This window comes from Sminthopsis crassicaudata, chromosome 2, assembly GCF_048593235.1.
Source record: "Sminthopsis crassicaudata isolate SCR6 chromosome 2, ASM4859323v1, whole genome shotgun sequence".
NCBI classification, from domain to species: Eukaryota; Metazoa; Chordata; class Mammalia; order Dasyuromorphia; family Dasyuridae; genus Sminthopsis; species Sminthopsis crassicaudata.
Window position 1 is genome coordinate 191,820,827 of NC_133618.1, and position 23,852 is coordinate 191,844,678.

A 23,852-nucleotide genomic window follows, 5' to 3' on the forward strand; every position below is an offset into this window, starting at 1 on the left:
TTGAAGATATCCATTTCCATCAGAATACATCCTCATACAATATTGTTGTTAAAGTGTATAATGATCCTCTGGTTCTGCTCATTTCATTCAGCATCAGTTCATATAAGTCTCTCCAAGCCTCTCTGGAGAGCCTCTTTGTATTCATCCTGCTGGTCATTACTTACAGAACAATAATATTCCATAACATTCATATACCAAAGTTTACCCAACCATTCTCCAATTGATGGGTATCTATTCATTTCCAATTTTTAGCCACTAGAAAAAGGGATGCCAAAAACATTTTGGCACATACATTTCCCTTCTTTATTATTTCTTTGGGATATAGGCCCAGTAGTGGCATGCTGGATCAAAGGATATTTACAGTTTGATAACTTTTTGGGCATAATTCCAGATTGCTCTCCAGAATGGTTGGATTCTTTCACAACTCCACCAACAATTCATCAGTGTCCCAGTTTTCCCACATCTCCTCCAACATTCATCGTTAATTTTTTTCTGTCATCTTAGCCAATCTGTGTGTAGTGGTATCTCAGTATTGTCTTAATTTGCATTTCTCTGATAAATAGTGATTTGGAACACTCTTTCAGATGAGTGGAAATAGTTTCAATTTCTTCATCTGAGAATTGTCTGTTTATATCCTTTGACCATTTTTCAATTGGAGAATGGCTTGATTTCTAGTAAATTAAGAGTCAGTTCTCTATATATTTTGGAAATGAGGCCTTTATCAGAATCTGTAAATGTAAAAATGTTTTCCCAGTTTATTGCCTCCCTTCTAATCTTATTTTTATTAGTTTTATTTGTAGAAAGACTTTTTAATTTGATGTAATCAATTTTTTCTATTTTGTGATAAATAATGATATCTAGTTCTTCTTTGGTCACAAATTCCTTTTTCCTCCACAAGTGTGAGAGGTAAACTATCCTATGTTTCTCTAATTTAGTTATGATCTTATTCTTTATGCCTAAATCATGGACCCATTTTTATCTTATCTTGGTATATGGTGTTAACTGTGGGTCCCTGCCTAATTTATGCCATACTAATTTCCAGTTTTCTCAGCAGTTTTTGTAAAATAATGAATTCTTATTCCAAACGTTGGGATCTTTGGGTTTGTCAAACACTAGATTGATATAACTATTTTGTCTTGTGAACCTAACCTATTCCACTGATCAACTAATGTATTTCTTAGCCAGTACCAAATGGTTTTGGTGACTGCTGCTTTATAATATAGTTTTAGATTAGGTACAGCTAGGGCACCTTCATTTGATTTTTGTTTTTCATTAATTCCCTTAAATTCTCAACCTTTTGTTCTTTCATATGAATTTTGTTGTTATTTTTTTTCTAGGTCATTAAAATAGTTTCTTGGGAGTCTGATTGGTATAGCACTAAATAAAGAGATTAGTTTAGGGAGTATTGTCATCTTTATTATATTTGTTCAGTCTATACAAGAGTATTTAATATTTTTCCAATTATTTAAATCTGACTTTATTTGTGGGGAAAGTGTCTTGTAATTTTGCTCATATAATTCCTGACTTTCCTTTGGTAGATAGATTCCCAAATATTTTATGCTAGCAACAGTTATTTTGAATGAAATTTCTCTTTATATCTTTTGCTGTTGGACTTTGTTATGATGTATAAAAATGCTGAGGATCTGTGTGTATTTATTTTGTATCCTGCAACTTTGCTAAAATTGTGAATTATTTCTAATAGATTTTTACTAGAATCTCTGGGGTTCTCTAAGTATACCATCATATCATCAGCAAAGAGAGATAATTTGGTTTCCTCATTACGTACTCTAATTCCTTTAATGTCTTTCTAGACTCTTATTGCCGAGGCTAGCATTTCTAATACAATATTGAATAATAATGGTGATAGAGGGCAACCTTGTTTCACTTCTGATCTTACTGGGATCATTACGTATCATGGTTACTGATGGTTTTAAATATATGCTCCTGACTTTTTTAAAGAAAAGTCTATTTATTTTATCCTCTCAAGTATTTTTATGAGGAAGGGATGTTGGATGTTATCAAATGCTTTTTCTGTATCTATTGAGATGATCATATGATTTTTGTTAATTTTGTTACTGATGTAGTCAATTATACTAATAGTTTTCCTAATATTGAACCAGTCCTGCATTCCTGGTATAAATCCCACTTGGTCATAGTGTATTATCCTGGGGATGATTTTCTGTAGTCTTTTTGCTAATATTTTATTTAAGATTTTAGCATCAATATTCATTAGAAAGATTGGTCTATAGTTTTCTTTCTCTGTTTTCAACCTAACTGGTTTAGATATCAGTACCATATCTGCATCATAAAATGAATTTGGTAGGACTCTTTCAATTCCTTTTTTTTTTTTTTTCAAATAGTTTATATAGTATGGGAGTTAATTGTTCTTGAAATGTTTGGTAGAATTCAAATGTAAATCCATCTCATCCTGGGAATTTTTTCTTAAGGAGTTGGTTAATAGCTTGTTCTATTTCTTTTTCTAAAATGGGACTGATTAATCAATTTGCTTTTTTCTCTGCTAATCTGGGCAAACTATATTTTTAAGGTATTCTTCTATTTCATTTAAGTTATTAAATTTATTGGCATAAAGTTAGGCAAAGTAACTCCTAATTATTGCTCTAATTTCCTCTTCATTAGTCGCGAATTATCCCTTTTCATTTTTAAGACTAACAATTTGCTTTTCCTCTTTCCTTTTTTTAAATCAGATTTACTGAGGGTTTATCTATTTTTTTTTAATAGAACCAACTCTTAGTATTATTATTTAATTCAATAATTTTTTTTACTTTCAATTTTATTGATCTCTCCTTTTATTTTTAGAATTTCAAGTTTAGTGTTTGAATAGATGTTTCTAATTTGTTCCTTTTTTAGCAGTTTTAGTCGCAAGACCAATTCATTGGCCTTCTCTTTCCTTATTTTATGTAAGCAGGCCTCTAAAGATATGAAATGTTCCCTTTTTACCTCTTTCGCTGTATCCCACACATTTTGGTGTGATGTCTTATTATTGTCATTTTCTTGGATGAAGTTATTATGTCTATGATTTGCTGTTTCAGCCAATCATTCTTTAGTATAAGATTAGTTTTCAATTATTTTTTGGTCTATTTTCCCCTGGCTTTTTATTGACTGTAATTTTCATTGCATTGTGTTTTGAAAAGGATACATTTACTATTTCTGACTTATTGCATTTGAGTTTGAGGTTTTTATATCCTAATATAGTTACTTTTTGTATAGTTTCCATGAACTGCTGAGAAGAAAACGTACTTTTCCTGTCTCTCTTTAGTTTTCTTCAAAGATCTATCATGTCTAACTTTTTCTAGTATTCTATTTACCTTTTTGACTTCTTATTTATTTTGTGGTTTGATTTGTTTAATTCTGAGAGTGCAAGGTTGAGATCTCCCACTATTACAGTTTTGCTGTCTATTTCTTCTTGCAGCTCTCTTAATTTCTCTTTTAAGAATTTAGATGCTATCCCACTTGGTGCATATATGTTTAATATTGATTTTGCTTTATTTTCTATGCTACCTTTCAGAAATATATAGTGCACTTCCTTATCCCTTTTAATTAGATAAATTTTTGCTTTAGCTTGATCTGAGATGAGGATGGCTACATCTGCTTTTTTGACTTCACTTGAAGCGTAATGGATTCTGCTCCAGCCTTTTACCTTTATTCTGTATATATCACCTTGATTCAGGTGTGTTCCTGTAAGCAACATATTGTAGGATTCTGGCTTTTAATCCAGTCTGCTAATCACTTCCTCTTTATGGGGGTGTTTACCCCATTCACATTTTTTTATTAAAATTATCTATTCTGTATTACTTGCCATCTTGGTTTTTTTTTTTTTTTTTTTTTTTTTTTTTTTTTTTTTTTTGAGGCTGGGGTTAAGCGTCTTGCCAGGGTCACACAGCTAGGAAGTGTTAAGTGTTTGAGACCACATTTGAACTCGGGTCCTCCTGAATTCAAGGCTGGTGTTCTAAAAACTACTCACTATCTTGTTAACCCCTGTTTATGCTTTTCTCCTTTCTTTCCTCCTTACCCCCCTCCCCAGTATTAAACTTGTGAGTACCATCTACTTCTCATTTCCCTCCCTTTTCCTCCCTCATCTTACCCCTTTTCCTCACAATTTTTGTATTCCTTTCCACTTAACTTACTCCTTCCCTTTTCACTCTTTCCCTCTTATTTTTAAATGAGGTGGAAGAAGTTTCACCATAAATTGAATATGTCTAATATTTTCTTTTTAAGTCAGTTCTGGTGAGAGTATGATACACACTATGTTCATCACCCTCCATTCTTTGTCTCAGATATAATAGGGTTTTTTGAATAATAATTTTTTTTATTTTCAAAATATATGCATAGATAGTTTTTAACATTCACCTTTGCAAAGTGTTTAACAAACACAAAGACCCCAGTTTTTGGGATAAGGACTCAATGTTTGACAAAAATTGCTGGGAAAATTGGAAATTAGTAAGGCAGAAACTAGGCACTGACCCACACTCAACACCATACACCAAGATAAGGTCAAAATGGGTTCATGATCTAGGCATAAGGAATGAGATTTAAAATAAATAAGAGGAACATAGGATAGTTTACCTCTCAGACCTGTGGAAGAGGAAGGAATTTATGATCAAAGAACTAGAGGTCATTATTGATAACAAAATAGAAATTTTTGATTATATCAAATTGAAAAGTTGTTGTACAAACAAAACTAATGCAAATAAAATTAGAAAGGAAGCAACAGGGCAGAGCCAAGATGGTGGAGAAGATACATGTGATTTTGTGAGCTCCCTTCTTCCCTCATTACCAATTAGTTAAATCAGCCTCAAAAATAGCACTGGACTGAAAGAAACCACAAGGACTGGAAGCACGACTTACCAGCTGAAGAGAAACTGGAGTTTCAACAGAAAAGGTCGGTTCCCAGGGGAGGAAGAAGAAAGGCCAGCACAGATGGTTGGGTGGTGGCACACTGTGCCAATTGCACTGGGGAGGGCTCTGGGATCAGAGAAGCCACTGAGATAGAAGAATTTGGCACAGGCTGTTAGCTCTTTTCTACTTATAAAACAGCAGTTCAGAAGATAAATCAAGCCACTTTAAAATATAAAGCCAGATACTAGAACCACCCCAATCTGGAAGTGACTCAACAGATCTCGGCACTGTGAGTAGGGCCGACTTAGGCTGTCTGGGCTTTCACCTAGGTGTAGTTAAGAGATTGAAAAGCAGATGGACATGGCCCAAGGTAACACATAGTGCCTTGCTTGGCTGGAGGCTGTGGAACTCAGCCCCCAGTCCCAGAGAAGCAGAACCTTTGAAATAGGGACAGTGGTTTCAGGGCAGACACTTCCAGTTTGAGTGCAGGGGCTTTTCATGTCATCTGCTGACATCCACGCCCCACGGTACACGTTGGCTGGGCTTTGTGTCACCTTTACTGTTCAGTTGTAAACCTCAGGGAAGTCGCTAAGACAAACAGCACCCTCAAAGCACAGCCCTGCTAATCACTTCCAAAGGGACTTCCAGGGAGGGGGTAGGAAACTCTCTCCCAGAGCTCTCTCTTAGCTCAGGCGCAGGAGCCACTGCAACCATCCAGTCTTGGAGTAAAGAAATAAATTAGTAATTTCCTAACTAAGGACAGACCCCAAAAGATTTTTTTAAATATGAGTAAAAAGCCAAGAAAATCGATTGATTCTTTCTACACATAGAAAGAGCGGGTATCCAAACCCAAGGAAGTTACCAGCAGAGAGACAGCAGATAACAGCCTAAAGGGGAAGGATTCGTGCCCCCATCACATAACTCTCTCCTAGAAGAGACTATTAAAAATTAAGAGAGTTTGAAGAAAAATGGGGAAAGGAAAGAGAAGCTATGATAGAGAATAGCAACGTTCGGAAATTGGAGTTGGAAAAAATAAAGAATTCACAGGAGATGCAGGGAAACAAAATTTGTGAATTAGAAAAGGTTAAAAAATCACAGGAAAGTAGGATTTTTGAATTGGAAAAAATTAAAAAGTCTCAAGAAAATAGGATTTCTGAATTGGAAAAAGAAAATAATTCTCTAAAAAAATTAGGGAAATGGAAAAAAATTCGATAGAGCAAAATAATTCATTAAAAAAAAGAAATTCGGCATTTACAAAAAGAACTAAAAACTGTGAATGAAGAAAATAACTCCTTAAAATTCAGGATGGAACAAATAGAAATGAATGATTCATTGAGAACCCAAGAATCAGTCAAACAAAATTAAAAAAAGAAAAAAATGAAAAGCTGGAGAATAACGTCAAATACTTACTGGGAAAATCTATAGACCTGGAAATTAGATCTAGGAGAGATAATCTGAGGATCATTGGACTTCCTGAAAACTATGACCAAAAAAAGAGCCTAGATTCTATTTTACCGGAAATCATCAAAGAGAACTGTCCAGAGATAATAGAAACAGAAGGGAAAATAGACGTTTGAAAGAATTAATAGAACACCTTCTGAAATAGACCCTAAAAAAGAACACCATGTAATATTGTGGCTAAGCTGCAGAATTACCACACAAAGGAGAAAATCTTATAAGCAGCTAGCAAAAAACAATTTAAATACCAAGGTGCCACAATAAAGGTCACTCAAGATCTGTCTGCCTCCACATTAAAAGATAGAAGGGCCTGGAACCTGATATTCCGAAAGGCAAAAGATCAAGGATTGCAACCAAGAATAAACTACCCAGCTAGGTTTACCATCTTTTTTCCATGGAAGAAGATGGTCATTCAACGAAATAGAGAAATTCCATATGTTTCTAAGAAAAAAACCAGACTTAAAACAAAAAATTTAATCTACATCCACAAGACTGAAGAGAAACAGAAAAGGGTACACAGAACCCTTGAGAACTGTATCTCTGTTGTGGATATATAGAAAGTATGCATGGATAATTTGATTTTACTGATATAAAAAGGCGGGTTGTAGTAAAGGGAAGGGGGTAGTATCAGAAAAAGGGGAAGGAGTGATAAAAAGAGGGACACTACATCCCAGGAAGAGGAATAGAAAATACACCATATCTGAGGGAATTTAGTGAGGGGGAGAAACATTGTGTGAATCTTACTCTCATCAGAAGAGGCTCAAAGAGTAAATAATTGACATATTTGTTTTTCAGAGAATTCTCTCTCATCTCATTAAAAAGGGGGGAAAGGAAAAGGGAAAAGGAAAAGGAGAATAAGGGAAGGGATTTGGAGGGAGGGGGGAGGGATACTAAAAAAAGGGAGGGCTCCACGTCAAAAGTGGGGTCAATAAATTAAATATTGGGGAAGGGGTTCAGGGGGTCAAGGGAAAAAGCATAATCTGGGGATAATATGATGGCAGGAAATACAGAATTAGTAATTTTAACTGTAAATGTGAATGGGATGAACGCTGCCATCAAATGGAGACGGATAGCAGACTGGATCAAAAATCAGAAACCTACAATATGTTGTTTACAGGAAACACACTTAAAGCAGGGAGATACATACAGAGTAAAGGTAAAAGGTTGGAACAGAGCCTCTTATGCTTCAGTTAAAGCCAAAAAAGCAGGGGTAGCTATCCTTACCTCAGATCAAGCAAAAGCAGAAGTTAATCTAATTAAAAGAGATAAGGAAGGAAACTATATCCTGCTGAAAGGTAGCATAAATAATGAAGCCATATCAATACTAAACATATATGCACCAAGTGGTATAGCATCTAACTTTCTAAAGGAAAAGTTAAGAGAACTGCAAGAAGAAATAGACAGTAAAACTATAATAGTGGGAGAACTCAACCTTGCACTCTCAGATTTAGACAAATGAAACCACAAAACAAATAAGAAACAAATTAGAAAAATAAATAGAACATTAGAAAATCTAGGTATGATAGACCTTTGGAGAAAACTGAATGGCAATAGAAAGGAATATACTTTCTTCTCAGCAGTTCATGGATCCTATACAAAAATTGACCATATATTAGGACATAAAGATCTCAAAATTAAATGTAGGAAGGCAGAAATAACAAATGCCTTCTTCTCAGATCACAATGCAATAAAAGCTACATTTAGTAAGAAGTTGCGAATAAATAGACCAAAAAGTAATTGGAAACTGAATAATCTCATCTTAAAGAATGACTGGGTGAAACAGCAAATTATAGAAACAATTAATAATTTCACCCAAGATAATGACAATGATGAGACATCATACCAAAATCTGTGGGATACCGCTAAAGCAGTAAAACGAGGAAATTTTATATCTTTAGAGGTTTATTTGAAGAAAATAGAGAAAGAGAATATTAACGAATTGGGCCTGCAACATAAAAAGCTAGAAAAAGACCAAATTAAAAACCACCAACCAAAAATTAAACTTGAAATACAAAAATTAAAAGGAGAAATCAATAATGTTGAAAGTAAAAAAAAAACAAAACAAAAAACTATTGAATTAATAAATAAAACCAAGAGTTGGTTTTATGAAAAAGCCAATAAAATACATAAACTTTTGGTAAAAAAAGAGGAAAATCAATTTGTTAGTCCTACAAATGAAAAGGGGGATCTTTCCACCAATGAAGAGGAAATCAGAGAAATAATGAGTTACTTTGCCCAACTTTATGCTAATAAATTTGATAACTTAAGTGAAATGGATGACTTCCTCCAAAAATATAGGCTCCCTAGATTAACGGAGGAGGAGATAAATTGCTTAAATAGTCTCATTTCAGAAAAAGAAATAGAACAAGCTAGTAATCAACTCCCCAGGAAAAAATCAACAGGACCAGATGTGAATTCTACCAAACATTTAAAGAACAATTAGCCCCAATGCTATATAAACTATTTGAAAAAATAGGGGATGAAGGAGTCCTACCAAACTCCTTTTATGACACAGACATGGTACTGATAAACCAGGTCGATTGAAAACTGAGAAAGAAAATTATAGACCAATTTCCTTAATGAATATTGATGCTAAAATCTTAAATAAGATATTAGCAAAAAGACTTCAGAAAATCATCCTCAGAATAATACACCATCATCAAGTAGGATTTATACCAGGAATGCAGGGCTGGTTTAATATTAGGAACACTATTAGTATAATTGACCATATTAATAATCAAATTAATAAAAACCATATTATCATCTCAATAGATGCAGAAAAAGCTTTTGACAAAATCCAACATCCATTCCTACTAAAAACTCTTGAGAGTATAGCAATGAATGGATTATTCCTTAGAATAATCAGGAGCATATATTTAAGACCGTCAGTAAGCATAATATGCAATAGAAATAAACTGCAACCTTTCCAAATAAGATCAGGAGTATAAAAAGTTTGCCCACTCTCACCATTACTATTCAATATAGTATTAGAAACGCTAGCCTCGGCAATAAGAGCCGAGAAAGAGATTCAAGGAATTAGAGTAGGAAATGAGGAAATCAAACTATGACTCTTTGTAGATGACATAATGGTATACTTAGGTTACCCCAAAGATTCTGCTAAAAATCTATTAGAAATAATTCAGAATTTTAGAAAATTTGCAGGATACAAAATAAATCCACATAAATCCTCAGCATATCACCAACAAAAATGCAACAGCAAGAGATACAAAGAGAAATTCCATTCCAAACAAATATTGAGAGTATAAAGTATTTGGGATTCCATCTACCAAAGAATAGCCAGGAATTATATGAGAAAAATTACAAAACACTTGCCACAAAAATAAAGTCAGATTTAAATAATTGGAAAGACATTCAGTGCTCTTGGATAGGCTGAGCAAATATAATAAAGATGACCCAAACTAATCTATTTATTTAGTGCTATACCAATCAGACTCCCAAGAAACTATTTTAATGACCTAGAAAAAAATAACAACACAATTCATATGGAAGAATAATAGGTCAAGAATTATAAGGGAACTAATGAAAAAAAAAGTCAGAGGAAGATGGTCTAAGTGTACCTGATCTAAAACTTTATTATATAGCAGCAGTCACCAAAACCATTTGGTATTGGCTAAGAAATAGACCTGTAGATCAGTGGAACAGATTAGATACAAAGGACAAAAAAGGGTACATCTATAGCAATATAATCTTTGACAAACCCAAAGATACCAACATTAGGGATAAAAATTCATTATTTGAAAAAATTTTTTTTGGGAAAACTGGAAATTAGTATGGCAGAAATTAGATATGGATCCACACTTAACACCATATACCAAGATAAGATCAAAATGGGTCCATGATTTAGGCATAAAGAGGGAAATAATAAATAGATTAGAGAAACAGAAAATAGTCTACCTCTCAGACCTGTGTAGGAGGAAGGAATTTATGACCAGAGGAGAACTAGAGATCATTATTGATCACAAAATAAAAGATTTTGATTACATCAAACTAAAAAGTTTCTGTACAAACAATACTAATGCAAACAAGATTAGAAGGGAAGTAACAAATTGGGAAAATATTTTTAAAGTTAAAGGTACTGACAAAGGTCTCATTTCCAAAATATATTGAGAACTGACCCTAATTTATAAAAAAGCAAACCACTCTCCAATTGATAAATGGTCAAAGGATATGAACAGACAATTCTCAGCTGATGAAATTGAAACTATATCCACTCATATAAAAGAATGTTTTAAATCACTACTGATCAGAGAAATGCACATTAAGACAACTCTGAGATACCACTAAACACCTGTCAGATTGGCTATGATGACAGGAACAAATAATGATGAATGTTGGAAAGGATGTGGGAAAACAGGTACACTGATATATTGTTGGTGGAGTTGTGAAAGAATCCAGCCATTCTGGAGAGCAATTTGGAACTATGCCTCAAAAGTTATCAAACTGTGCATACTCTTTGACCCAGCATTGCTGTTATTGGGCTTATATCCCAAAGAAATACTAAAGAGCAGAAAGGGACCTGTATGTGGCAAAATGTTTGTGACAGCTCTTTTTGTAGTAGCTAGAAACTGGAAGATTAATGGATGTCCATCAATTGGAGAATGGTTGGATCAATTATGGTATATGAAGGTTGTGGAATATTATTACTCTGTAAGAAATGACCAGCAGGAGGAATACAGAGAGGCTTGGAGAGACTTACATCAACTGATGCTGAGTGAAATGAATAGAACCAGAAGATCTCTGTACACTTCAATATTGTATGAAGATGTATTCTGATGGAAGTGGATATCTTCAACATAAAGAAGATACAACTCACTGCCAGTTGATCAATGATGGACAGAAATAACTACACCCAGAGAAGGAACACTGGGAAGTGAATGTAAATTGTTAGCACTACTGTCTATCTACCCAGGTTACTTATACCTTTGGAACCTAATACTTAATGTGCAACAAGAAAATGGTATTTACACACATATATTGTATCTAGGTTATATTGTAACACATGTAGAATGTATGGGATTGCCTGTCATCGAGAGGAGAGAGTGGAGTGAGGGGGGATAATTTGGAAAAATGAATACAAGGGATAATATAAAAACATTACTCCTGCATATATACTGTGGAAAAAAAAATTCTAAATAAAAAAAGATAAAAAAAGGAAGCAACAAACTGAGAAAACATTTTTTACAGTCAAACGTTCTGATAAAGGCAAGGCCTAATTTCCAAAATATATAATTGATCTAATTTATAAAAAATCAAGCCATTCTCAAAATGATAAATGGTGAAAGGATATGAACAGACACTACTCAGATGAAGAAATTGAAACTGTTTCTAGCCATATGAAACAATGTTTCAAGTCATTCTTAATCAGAGAAATGCATATTAAGACAACTCTGAGATAGAACTACACACCTGTCAGATTGGCTAGAATGACATTTAAAGATAATGCAGAATGTTGTAGGGGATGTGAAAAAACATGGACACTGATACATTTTTGGTGGAATTGTGAATACAACCAGCCATTCTGGAGAATGATTTGAAACTATACTCAAAAAGTTATCAAACTATGCATGCCCTTTGATCCAGCAGTGTTACTACTGGGTCTATATCCCTAAGAGATCTTAAAGAAGGGAAAAGGACCTTTATGTGTAAGAATGCTTGGGCAGCCCTCTTTGTAGTAGTTAGAAACTGGAAACCAAGTGGATGTCCATTGATTGGAGAATGGATGAATAAATTGTGGTATATGAATATTATGGAATATTATTGTTCTGTAAGAAATGACCAATAGGATGATTTCAGAAAGACCTGGAGAGTCTTACATGAACTGATGCTGATTGAAATGAGCAGGACCAGGAGATCATTATATACTTCAACAACAATAGTATATGATGATCAATTCTGATGGACGTGGCCCTCTTCAACATTGAGATGAACCAAATCAGTTCCAATAGAACAGTAATGAACTGAACCAGATGACTATGCACCACTACATATAATTCCCAATACCCCTATTTTTGTTTGTCTGCATTTTTGATTTCCTTCACAGACTAATTGTACACTATCTCAAAGTCCAATTCTTTTTGTACAGCAAAATAACTGTTTAGACATGTATACAAATATTGTATTTAATTTATACTTTAACATATGTAACATTTATTGGTCAACCTGCTATCTGGGGGAGAGGGATGGGGAGGAGGGAAAATTGGAATAAAATGTTTTGCAATTGTCAGTGCTGTAAAATTACCTATGCATATATCTTGTAAATAAAAAGCTATAATAATAAAAAAAAGAAGAAGAAATTCATTGGCCAAAAATGGGCAATTTCACTTGGCCAAATACAAAAGGAGCTAAAAAAAGTAACTAAGTAATTCACTAAAATTGAAACTGAACAAATGGAAATGAATGACTCAATGAACCATCAAGGATCAATCAAGTAAATTTTTAAAAATGAAAAAATGGAAGAAACTGTAAAATAACTACTTGGAAAACAACTGACTTGGAAAATAGAAGTAGGAAATACAATCTAAGGATTATAGGACTTCCTGAAAACCATGATGAAAAAAATGATTCTAGACATTATCTTTCAGGAAATCATTAAGGAAAACTGTTCTGGTGTCCTAGAATCAGAAGGCAAAATAGCCATTGAAAGAATTCACAAATACCCTCCTGAAAGAAACCCCAAAATGAAAACTCCAAGGAATATCATAGATAAATTGCAGAACTATTGCACAATGAAAAATATTGCATGCAGACATAAAGAAGTAATTCAAATGCAGATAAACCACAATCAGGATTACCCAGGTTAAGTGACTTGCCCAGGGTCACCCAACTAGGAAGTGTTGTGTCTGAGACCAGATTTGAACTCAGGTCCTCCTGACTTCAGGCTGGTGATCTATCCACTGCACTACCTAGCTGCCCTGATGCAAAAATCTTAAATATTAGCAAAGAGATTACAGAAATATCCCCAGGGTATTGTATCACAACACAAGTAGTTTTTATAATAGGAATGCAGAGCTGGTTAATATTAGGAAAACTATTAGCATAATTGACTATATTCATAACCAAAGAAAAATCATATCTTAATAGATGTAGAAATTTTTTTATACAATTGAACTCCCATTCCTATTAAAAACACTAGACAGTATAAGAATGAATGCATTTTTCCTTAAAATGATAAGTATCAATTATCTGAAACCATCAGCAAGCATCATCTGAAATGAGAACAAACTAGAATCATTCCCAATAAGATTAGCTATGAAACAAGGTTGCTCACTATCAATCACCATTACTATTCAATATTTTACTTGAAATGCTAGCTTCAGAAATAAGAGAAGTTATTAAATGAATTAGATTGGATAATGAGGAAACCAAATTCTCACTCATTGCAGATGATATGATGATATTCTTAGATATGATGGTTGATTTTTAGAAAATCACGTAAAAAAAAAATAGAAGAAACAATTCACAATTTTCCCAAAGTTGCAGGATGCAATATAAATCTTCAGAAATGTTCAGCATTTTTTGTATTGCCAACAAAGTCCAGCAGCAAGAGATACAAAGAGAAATTCTATTCAAAATAGCTGTTGATTGCACAAAATATTTAAGAATCTATCTGCCAAGGGAAAGTTAAGAACTATAAGAGCACAGCTACAGAATACTTTCCACACAAATAAAATCAGATCTAATCAATTGGAAAAATACGTGTTTATGAGTAGGCTGAGTGAATATAATAAAGATGACAATATCACCTAAATTAATCTACTTAGTAAGTTCTCAAAAAGTTATTTACAGTTCTAGAAAGAAATAAATAAAATGTTCATCTGGAAGAACAAAAGGCCAAGAATTGGTATTAATGAAAAAAAGGAAATGAAGTTGGCATGGCTGTGCCAGATCTAAACCTATATTTAGTCTTGTTCTGCATCTATTGTGATATTCATATCATTTTTGTTAGTTTGGTTATTGATATAATCCATTATGCTAATAGCTTTCCTAATAATGAACCAACCCTGCATTCCTAGTATTAATCCTATTTGGTCATGGTTTATTAACCCAGGTTTGACTTTCTGTAATCTCTTTGCTAATTATTTTATTTAAGATTTTTCCATCAATATTCATTAGGAAAATTAGTCATACTTTTCTTTCTCTGTTTTTCTCCCACCTGGTTTAGATATCAGCACCATATCTGTGTTATAAAAGGAATTTGGTAAGACTGCTTTCCCCATTTTTAAAATAGTTTGTTATAGTATTAGAATTAATTGTTTTTTAAATGCTTGGTAGAATTCACACAAAAATTCATCTGGTCCTGGAGATTTTTTCCTTTAGGAGTTGATTAATAGCTTCTTCTATTTATTTTTCTTAAATTGGACTGTTTAAATAATGTATTCCTTCTTCTGTTAACCTGGTCAATCTATATTTTTTGAAGATATAAATCCATTTCACTTAGATTATCATATTTATTGCCATGTTGTTGGGCAAAATACCTCCTAATCATTGCTTTAATTTCTTCTTCATTGGTGGAAAGATATCCCTTTTGGTTTTTGAGGATAACAATTTGATCTTCTTTCCATTTTCTAATCATATTATCTAAAGGTTTATATATTTTGTTGTTTTTTCATAAAACCAACTCCTAGTTTTATTTATTCATTCAATAGTTTTCCTACTTTCTATTTTATTAATCTCCCCTTTTATGTTTAGAATTTAAAATTTATTATTTAATTGTGGGTTTTTAAATTATATGCTCAATTCCTTAACATTCTATTTCTCTATTTTATACAAGTAAGCATCTAGACATATAAAATTTCACCTAATTACTACTTTTCTTCATCCCACAAATTCTGGTATATTGTTCTCTTGGATGAAATTATTGATTGTGTCCATGGTTTGTCATTTCACACATTGATTCTTTAGGATTACATCATTTAACTTCTAATTAATTCTTGGTCTATTTTCCCCTGCCCTATTTTTGCATGTAATTTTTTTTTTTTTGCATCATGATCTGATAAAAAAATGCATTTACTATTTCAGCCTTTCCTCGTTTGATTTTGAAGTCTTTATGCTCTAAGGTATGATCAAATTTTATATAGTTTCCATGAATCCCTGAAAAAATTTGTACTCCTGTCAGTCTCCTTTCAATTTTCTCCAAAGATGTATCATAGCTAACTCTTCTAAAATTCTATTTTCCTCCTTTACTTTTTTTTTTTTTAATTTGTTTTATAGTTAGATTTTTCTAGTTCTGAGACATCAAGATTGAGTTCCCTCACTGGTATAGTTTTGTTTTCTATTTATTCTTGCACCTCTCTTAACTTCTTTAGGAATTTAGGGGCCATACCACTTGGAATTTATATATTATTTCATTTTCTATGGTAGGTACTCTTTAGCAAGATATATTTTCCTTCCTTATATTTTTTAATTAGATCTATTTTTGCTTTTGCTAGATCTGAAATCAGGATCTCTAACCCTTGTTTTTTTTTTGTGTGTGTGTTTTTTTTTTGTTGTTGTTTTTTGTTTGTTCGTTTTGTTTTTGTTTTGTTTTGTTTTGTTTTGTTTTTTTCACATGAGGCATAATATATTCTGCTCCAGTCTTTTACCTTCACTCAAAATGTATCATTCTGCTTTAAATAAATTTCTTATGAATAGCATATTGTAAGAATCTAGCTTTTAATTTAGTCTACTGTTTCTGTTTTATAGGAGAGTTCATCCCATTCACATGCACAATTAAAATGACTGTCTGCGCAGCTTTTTTACCCTGTTATGCTTTTCTATTTCCTTTCCCTCTTTCCCTTCTCTCCAGTGTTTTTCTTCTGATCACCACTTCCCTCAAACAGCCCTCCCCTTTTACATCACCTCCCTCTTTCATATACTTTCTCATACTACTTCTGTTTTTCCTTCTATTAGCCTCCCTCTTTCCTTTCTCCTTTCCCCTCCCACTTCCCTATAAGATGAAACCAGTTTCTCTATGAAACCAAATGTGGCTAATAATTATTCTTTGAGCAAAATTCAATGAGATTAAGAATCACACAATCAATGTTCATTCTCTTTCCTTCTTTCTTTAAATTATAATAGGTCTTCCTTGTTTCTTCAGAAGATGTAATTTCCCTTATTTTATGTCCATTTTTCTGTTTTCCCAATACGATCTCCTTTCACCTGTAATTTCTTTTTTTTTTTTTAATCACAGTAAAATCAAATTATGCCTGCACTATCTAAGTATATGTATAACAGAGATATAGTTCTCAAAATGTTTTTTTTTTTCTTTTACCTTTTTATGCTTTTTAAGTTCCATATTTGGAGGTCAATTTTTTTGTTCTGCTGTGGTCTTTTCATCAGAAATTAATGAAATTCTCACCTGTATCATTGAATAACTACTTTCTTCCCTGAATGATAAGCTCAATTTTGCTGCATAGTTTGTTCTTGACTGTATTCCAAGTTCCTTTGCCATTCAGAATATCAGATTCCAGGCCCTTTGATCCCCTAATTTGGATGCTTCTAGGTCTTGGGTAATCCTCATTGCAGCTTGTCTATATTTGAATTATTTCTTTCTTGCTGCTTGCAATATTTTTCTTTGGTCCAATAATTCTAAAATTTAGCTACAATACTCCTTGGAAGATTCATTTAGTAATCTCTTTCAGGAGGTGTTTGGTGAATTCTTTTAATTGCTATTTTACCTTGTGATGGTAGGACATCAGGGTAGTTTCCTTGATGATTCCTGAAAGATAATGTCTAGTGTCTTTTTTTTTTTTTTTTTTTTTTAATCATGGTTTTCAGGAAGTCCAATAAACCTTACATTGTCTTTCCTAGATCTATTTTCCAAGCCAGTTGTTATTCCAATCATGTTTTTTTAATTTTTTTTCTGCTTTTTCATTTTTTTTTTTTGTTTTGTTTGACTATTTCTTGAGGTCTCATTGATTCATTCACTTCTGTTTGTTCAATTCTAATTTTTTGTCAATTATTTTCTTCAGTTAGCTTTAAATAAAATCTCATTTTGCCTTCAGCCAATTGCACTTTTATATAAATTATTTTGTTCATTACAGTTTTTTCCATTTCAGAAATTGTTTTTTAAAGAGTTGTTTTCTTTTATTCCATTTTGTCAAATCTATTGTATAAGGAGTTATATTGTTTCTTTTTTCCCTTTCACTAAATCTATTTCATAAGAAGTTATTTTCAGATAATTTCTGTGTTTCCTTTTCCTAACCCTATTGTAACTGTACCACTTTTTTCACTTTCTTTTCTTACTTTTCTTCCAATTCTCTTTTAAGATTCTTTTTTATTTAATAGTTTTTATTTACCAGGCACATGCATGGGTAACTTTACAATACTGACAATTGCCAAAACCCTTGTTACAATCTTTCCCCTCCCCCCCAAGATGGCAGGTTGACCAATACATGTTAAATATGTTAAAGTACAAATTAAATACAATATATGTATACATGTCCAAACAATTGTTTTGCTGTACAAAAAGAAGCAGACTTTGAAATAGTGTACAATTAGCCTGTAAAGGAAAATAAAAATGCAAGCGGACAAAAATAGAGGGATTGGGAATTCTATGTAGTGGTTCATAGTCATCTCCTAGAGTTCTTTCGCTGGGTATAGATGGTTCAGTTCATTACTGCTCTATTGGAACTGATTTGGTTCCTCTCATTGTTGAAGATGGCCACATCCATCAGAATTGATCATCATATAGTATTGTTGTTGAAGTATATAATGATCTCCTGTTTTTGCTCATTTCACTCAGCAGCAGTTCATGTAAGTCTCTCCAAGCCTTTCTGAAATCATCCTGCTGGTCATTTCTTACAGAAAAATAATATTCCATAATATTCATATACCACAATTTATTCAGCCATTCTCCAATTGATGGGCATACACTTAGTTTCAAGTTTCTGGCCACTACAAAGAGGGTTGCCACAAACATTTTTTGCACCTTTAGGTCCCTTTCCCTTCTTTAAGATCTCTTTGGGATATAAGTCCAGCAGTAACACTGCTGGGTCCAAAGGTATGCACAGTGTGATAACTTTTTGAGCATAGTTTAAGATTCTTTTTGAATTATTCCAAGACAGCCTTGTAAGATGGGGACTAATTCATATCACCTTTGGGGCTTCATTTGGAGACAATCTTCTTTAATGTCCTCAGATTTTGAAATCTGTTCTTTTCTTTCTTCATAAAAACTATCTATGATCAGAATTCTTTTTGCTTTTTTGCTCATTAAAAAAAAAATTGAGGTCTGCTTTTATGGCAAAGAGGAGATTATTCAAGCTTCCTCTACAGGTAACAGGCTGACCTGAGTTAGTGCTGGCTCACTTCTATTGCTGGGTGGGTGTGGCCAAGTCCCATGATATTCTGGGGTTTAATGGCTCACTATTTGCCTTTTGTGTTTGCATTGGATGTTTTACTGCTAATGTGCTGATCTTCTGACTTGTAACCAGGACAGAGTAACAAACATTGTTATATATTCCTCTCAGTAAATGGAGCCCACAACACCCTGGTTTTGTGCACTTCCTGTGCTGAATGCCTGTGCTTGGCTCACCTGTACTCGAGCCACCTGCTCTCAGTCCATCTCCCTCCATGCCTGATTGAAATAGACATTTTATGGAGATCTTCCAAATTACCTTCTGTTGGAAATTTGTTACAATCTAAATATTTGTGGTTTTGTCACTTCAAACCAGCTCAGAGGCTGAATTTGTTTTTAATTTGAGAGACATGATGAGAACTCAGAGAAAGTCCCAGTGTTCCCACATTCCCCTGCAACATTTGCCTTTATCTTTTCCTATCATCTTAGCCAATTTGGGAGATATGCAGTGTTATCTCAAAGTTATCTTTATTTGCATTTCTCTGATCAATGATGATTTAGAGCACATTCTCTTATGATTAGAAATGGTTTTAATTTGTTTATCTGAAAATTGTCTGTTCATATTCTTTGTCTGTTCATATTTATAAATTAGAGAATGGCTTGAATTCTTATAAATTTGACTCAATTCTATATATTTTAGAAATGAGGCCATTATCAGAACCTATTCATGTAAAAATGTTTTCTTAATTTGTTGCTTTCCTTTTAATTTTGATTGCATTAATTTTGTGTGCACAAAAACTTTTTAACATAATATAATAAAAATTATCTATTTGGTGTTCAATAATGATCTCCAGTTCTTCTTTGGTCACAAATTCTTTCCTTCTCCAGAGATCTGAAGTAAACTTTTCTATGTTCTTCTAATTTACTTATAATATCATTCTTAATGAACTCATTTTCACCTTATCTTGGTAAATGGTGTTAGGTGTGGGTCAATGCCTAGTTTCTGCATTCATTCTTTTAAGGAGTTATTTATTTATTTATTTATTTATTTATTTATTTTTTGGTCAATTTTTGTGCTTCTTTTTCTAAGCTGCTGAAATTTTCATAATTCTCCTGTTTAGCTGTCATTTCTTTTTCTAATTTCACTTTTACCTTTTATTTATAATTTTAAATTATTTTTAAGCTCTTCCAACAAAAGCTTCTTAGGTTGAAACCAATTTATATTCTTATTTGTAGCTTCACAGGTATACATTTTGCCATTGCTGTCTTCCTCTGAGTTTGTGTTTTGATCTTCCTTGTGACTGCAATAACTTTCAGGACTCTTTTTTTTTGTTGTTGTTCACATTTTTAAAGTTGAAATATTTTTCTAGGGAAAGTCTTCATTTTCCCATATTTCTTTTGTAGGGGGATCAGGGGGTCAACAATGCCTTTCTTCACTAGGGCCCAAAGTGCTGACAGATTTCCCACTGTGCTAAGTTGACCTGGACTGTTGTGCCAAGGTTCGAAGCTCATAATTTCATTCTGCACTGATGATCCAATGGCCTATTGAGACACGTTTGAGATGATAATCTGTGCTGTGGCTAACATCCTCTCTCTGGACTCTCAGTACTACTCTTGCACTAGGCCATGTTTCTTTTTTACCCACTTGAGACAGACCTTTCTTAAAATAGCTCTATCTTACATTAAATTGAAAAACTGATCCACTCTTAATTTTTGTTGGTTCTCTTACTCCAATATCCATTTAGATGGTTGATTTAGTGTTATTTCTGAGGGAAACTTTGGAGAGCTCATGCAGCTTATGGACTAGGAGCTCACTGTTAAGCAAAAATTTCTGGCAAAATTATAAAATAAATATGGTAGAAACTAGGCATTTATCATCACCTAAAACTCTATATCAGGATATGGGCTCAGATTTGTTTTTCCCCAATGAATTATTGTATATTTTTTGTATTTTTCCCATTCTTTGATAAAAAGTAATATTTTAACCAAGTTAGGAGAATAAGGAATAGTCTACACTTCAGATCTGTGGAGAATGAAGAAATTTTTGGCTAAAGAAAAACTAGAGATCATTATGAAATTCCAAATGGTAAATTTTGATTAAGTTAAAAAGATTTTTTTTTAAATAAAACAAAGTCAATTCAGACAAGATTAGAAGAAAAGTAGAAAACTGGGGGAAATTTTACATCCAAGAATACTGCTAAAGACCTCATTTCTAAAATATGTAAAGAACTGAATCAAATTTATAAGAACACAAGCCATTCTTCAACTGATCAATGGTCAAAGATTATGAGACATACAATTTTTATATGAAAAAAATTCAAATTATTTCCAATCATATGAAAAAAATGCTCCATGTCATTATTGATTAGAGAACTGCAGGCTAAGACAATTCAGATGTACACCTACACATATAAAATATTGGCTAAGATCAGATAAAAAGATAATGATAACTTTTGAAGGGAATGTGAGAAAACTGGACATTAACACATTCCTGGTGAAGTTATACTGATCATACCAGTCTGCAAAGCAATTTGGGACTATGCCTAAAGCATTTTCAAACTATGCATAGCCTTTTGATTCCACAGTGCTACTATGGGGTCTGTATCTAAAAGAGATCATATGAATGTTGGAGGGGATGTGGGGAAACTGGGACACTAATACATTGCTGGTGGAGTTGCGAAAGAATCCAGCCATTCTGGAGAGCAATCTGGAACTATGCCCCAAAAGTTATCAAACTGTGCATACCCTTTGACCCAGCAGCGCTACTACTGGGATTATATCCCAAAGAAATACTAAAGAGCAGAAAGAGACATATATGTGCCAAAATGTTTGTGGCAGCTCTTTTTGTAGTAGCTAGAAACTGGAAGATGAATGGATGTCCATCAATTGGAGAATGGTTGGGTAAATTATGGTTTATGAAGGTTATGGAATATTATTGCTCGGTAAGAAATGACCAGCAGGAGGAATACAGAGAGGCCTAGAGAGACTTAAATCAACTGATGCTGAGTGAAATGAGCAGAACCAGAAGATCACTGTACACTTCAACAACAATACTGTATGAGGATGTATTCTGATGGAAGTGGAAATCTTCAACATAAAGAAAAACCAACTCACTTCCAGTTGATCAATGATGGACAGAGGTAGCTACACCCAGAGAAGAAACACTGGGAAGTGAATGTAAATTGTTAGCACTAATATCTGTCTGCCCAGGTTGCATGTACCTTCGGAATCTAATGTTTATTGTGCAACAAGAAAATGATATTCACACACATGTATTGTATCTAGACTATATTGTAACACATGTAAAATGTATGGGATTGCCTGTCATCGGGGGGAGGGAATAGAGGGAGGGGGGGATAATTTGGAAAAATGAATACAAGGGATAATATTATAAATATATATATATATATATATATATATATATATATATATATATAATAAAAAATTATTAAGTAAAAAAAAATAAAAATAAAAGAGATCATAAAAAAGGGACATGGGCCCATGTGTGCAACAATGTTTGTAACAGCTTTATTTTTCCTGAGGCAATTGGGGTAAAGTGGCTTGCCTGGGAGTCACACATAACAGCTTTTTGTTTGTTTGTTTGTGTGTTTGTTTTCTTTTGTTTTGTTTTGTTTTGGTTTGGTTTGTTTTTGTTTTTGTTTTTGTTTTTGTTTTTGTTTTTGTTTTTGTTTTTGTTTTTGTTTTTGTTTTTGTTTTTGTTTTTGTTTTTGTTTTTGTTTTTGTTTTTGTTTTTGTTTTTGTTTTTGTTTTTGTTTTTGTTTTTGTAGTGGTAAGGAATTGAAAACTGAGTAGAAGCCCATTATTTGGTGAATGGCTAAATAAGTTACGGTATATGAATGTTATGGAATATTATTGTTCTGATAAGAAACGAACAGCAGGATGATTTCAGAAAGGCCTGGAAAGACTTACATAAACTGAAGCTAAGTGAAATGAGTAGAGTAGAACCAAGACAACATTGTACACAGAAACAAGAAGATTATGAGATGATTATGTTGGATATGGCTCTTTTTAATGCTTAGGTGATTCAGGTCAATTCCAATACAATTGTGTTGGAGAAAGCCATTTTAATCCAGAAAGGAGGCTATGGGGGCTGATTATGGATCACAACATAGTATTTTTACATTTTTTGTTGTTGTTTACTTGCTTTTTTTCTTCTCATTTTTTTTCTTTTTTATCTGATTTTTATTGTGCAGCATGATAAATGTGGAAACATGGATAAAAGAATTGCACTTGGTTAACATATATTGAATTACTTGGTCTCTAGTGGAAAAGGATGGGAAAGGGAGGCGAGAAAAATTTGTAACAAAAAGCTTTGCAAATGTTTAAAATATTCAACTTCTGGTATTATGAAAATAAACATCTATTACTTAAAAAAAAAAACAAAAAAAAAGGAAAGGAAAAAAAAATTATTTTTCAGGTCAGTTCCCCCCCCCCCCAAAATGTGTGTGTGTGTGTGTGTGTGTGTGTGTGTGTGTGTGTATGTATGTATGTGTGTGTGTATATATATTTATATATTTATTTATTTTTTCCCATTCTTTGATTTTGTTTGACTGACTCCTGATATCTTATTAGATTTTGTTTTGCTCCCATTTGTCCAAATTTGTTGTTGTTGTTGTTGTTGTTGTTGTGTGTTGTGGTTGATGTTGTTGCTGTAGCTAAAGTTATGTTTTTGTGTTTTTTTTTTGTTTTGTTTTGTTTTGTTTTGTTTTTTGGACAGCAACCAAGAATGAACTACCCAGCTAAGTTTAGCATCTTTTTCCATGGAAGAAGATGGTCATTCAATGAAATAGAGGAATTCTATATGTTTCTAAGAAAAAAACCAGACTTAAACAAAAAATTTGATCTACATCCACAAGACTGAAGAGAAACAGAAAAAGGTACACAGAACCCTTGAGAACTGTAACTCTGTTGTGGGTATATAAAAAGTACTCAAGGATAATTTGATTTTACTGATATAAAAGAAAAAAAGGGGGGTAGTAAAGAGAAGGAGGTCGTTTCAGAAAAAGGGGAAGGAATGATAAAAAGAGGGAAACTACATCCCAGGAAGAGGCATAGAAAATACACCATATCTGAGGGAATTTAGTGAGGGGGAGAATCATTGTGTGAATCTTACTCTCATCAGGAGAGGCTCAAAGAGTAAATAATTAACATATTTGTTTTTCAGAGAATTTTCTCTCACCTCATTAAAAGGGGGGAGAGGAAAAGGGAAAAGGAAAAGGAG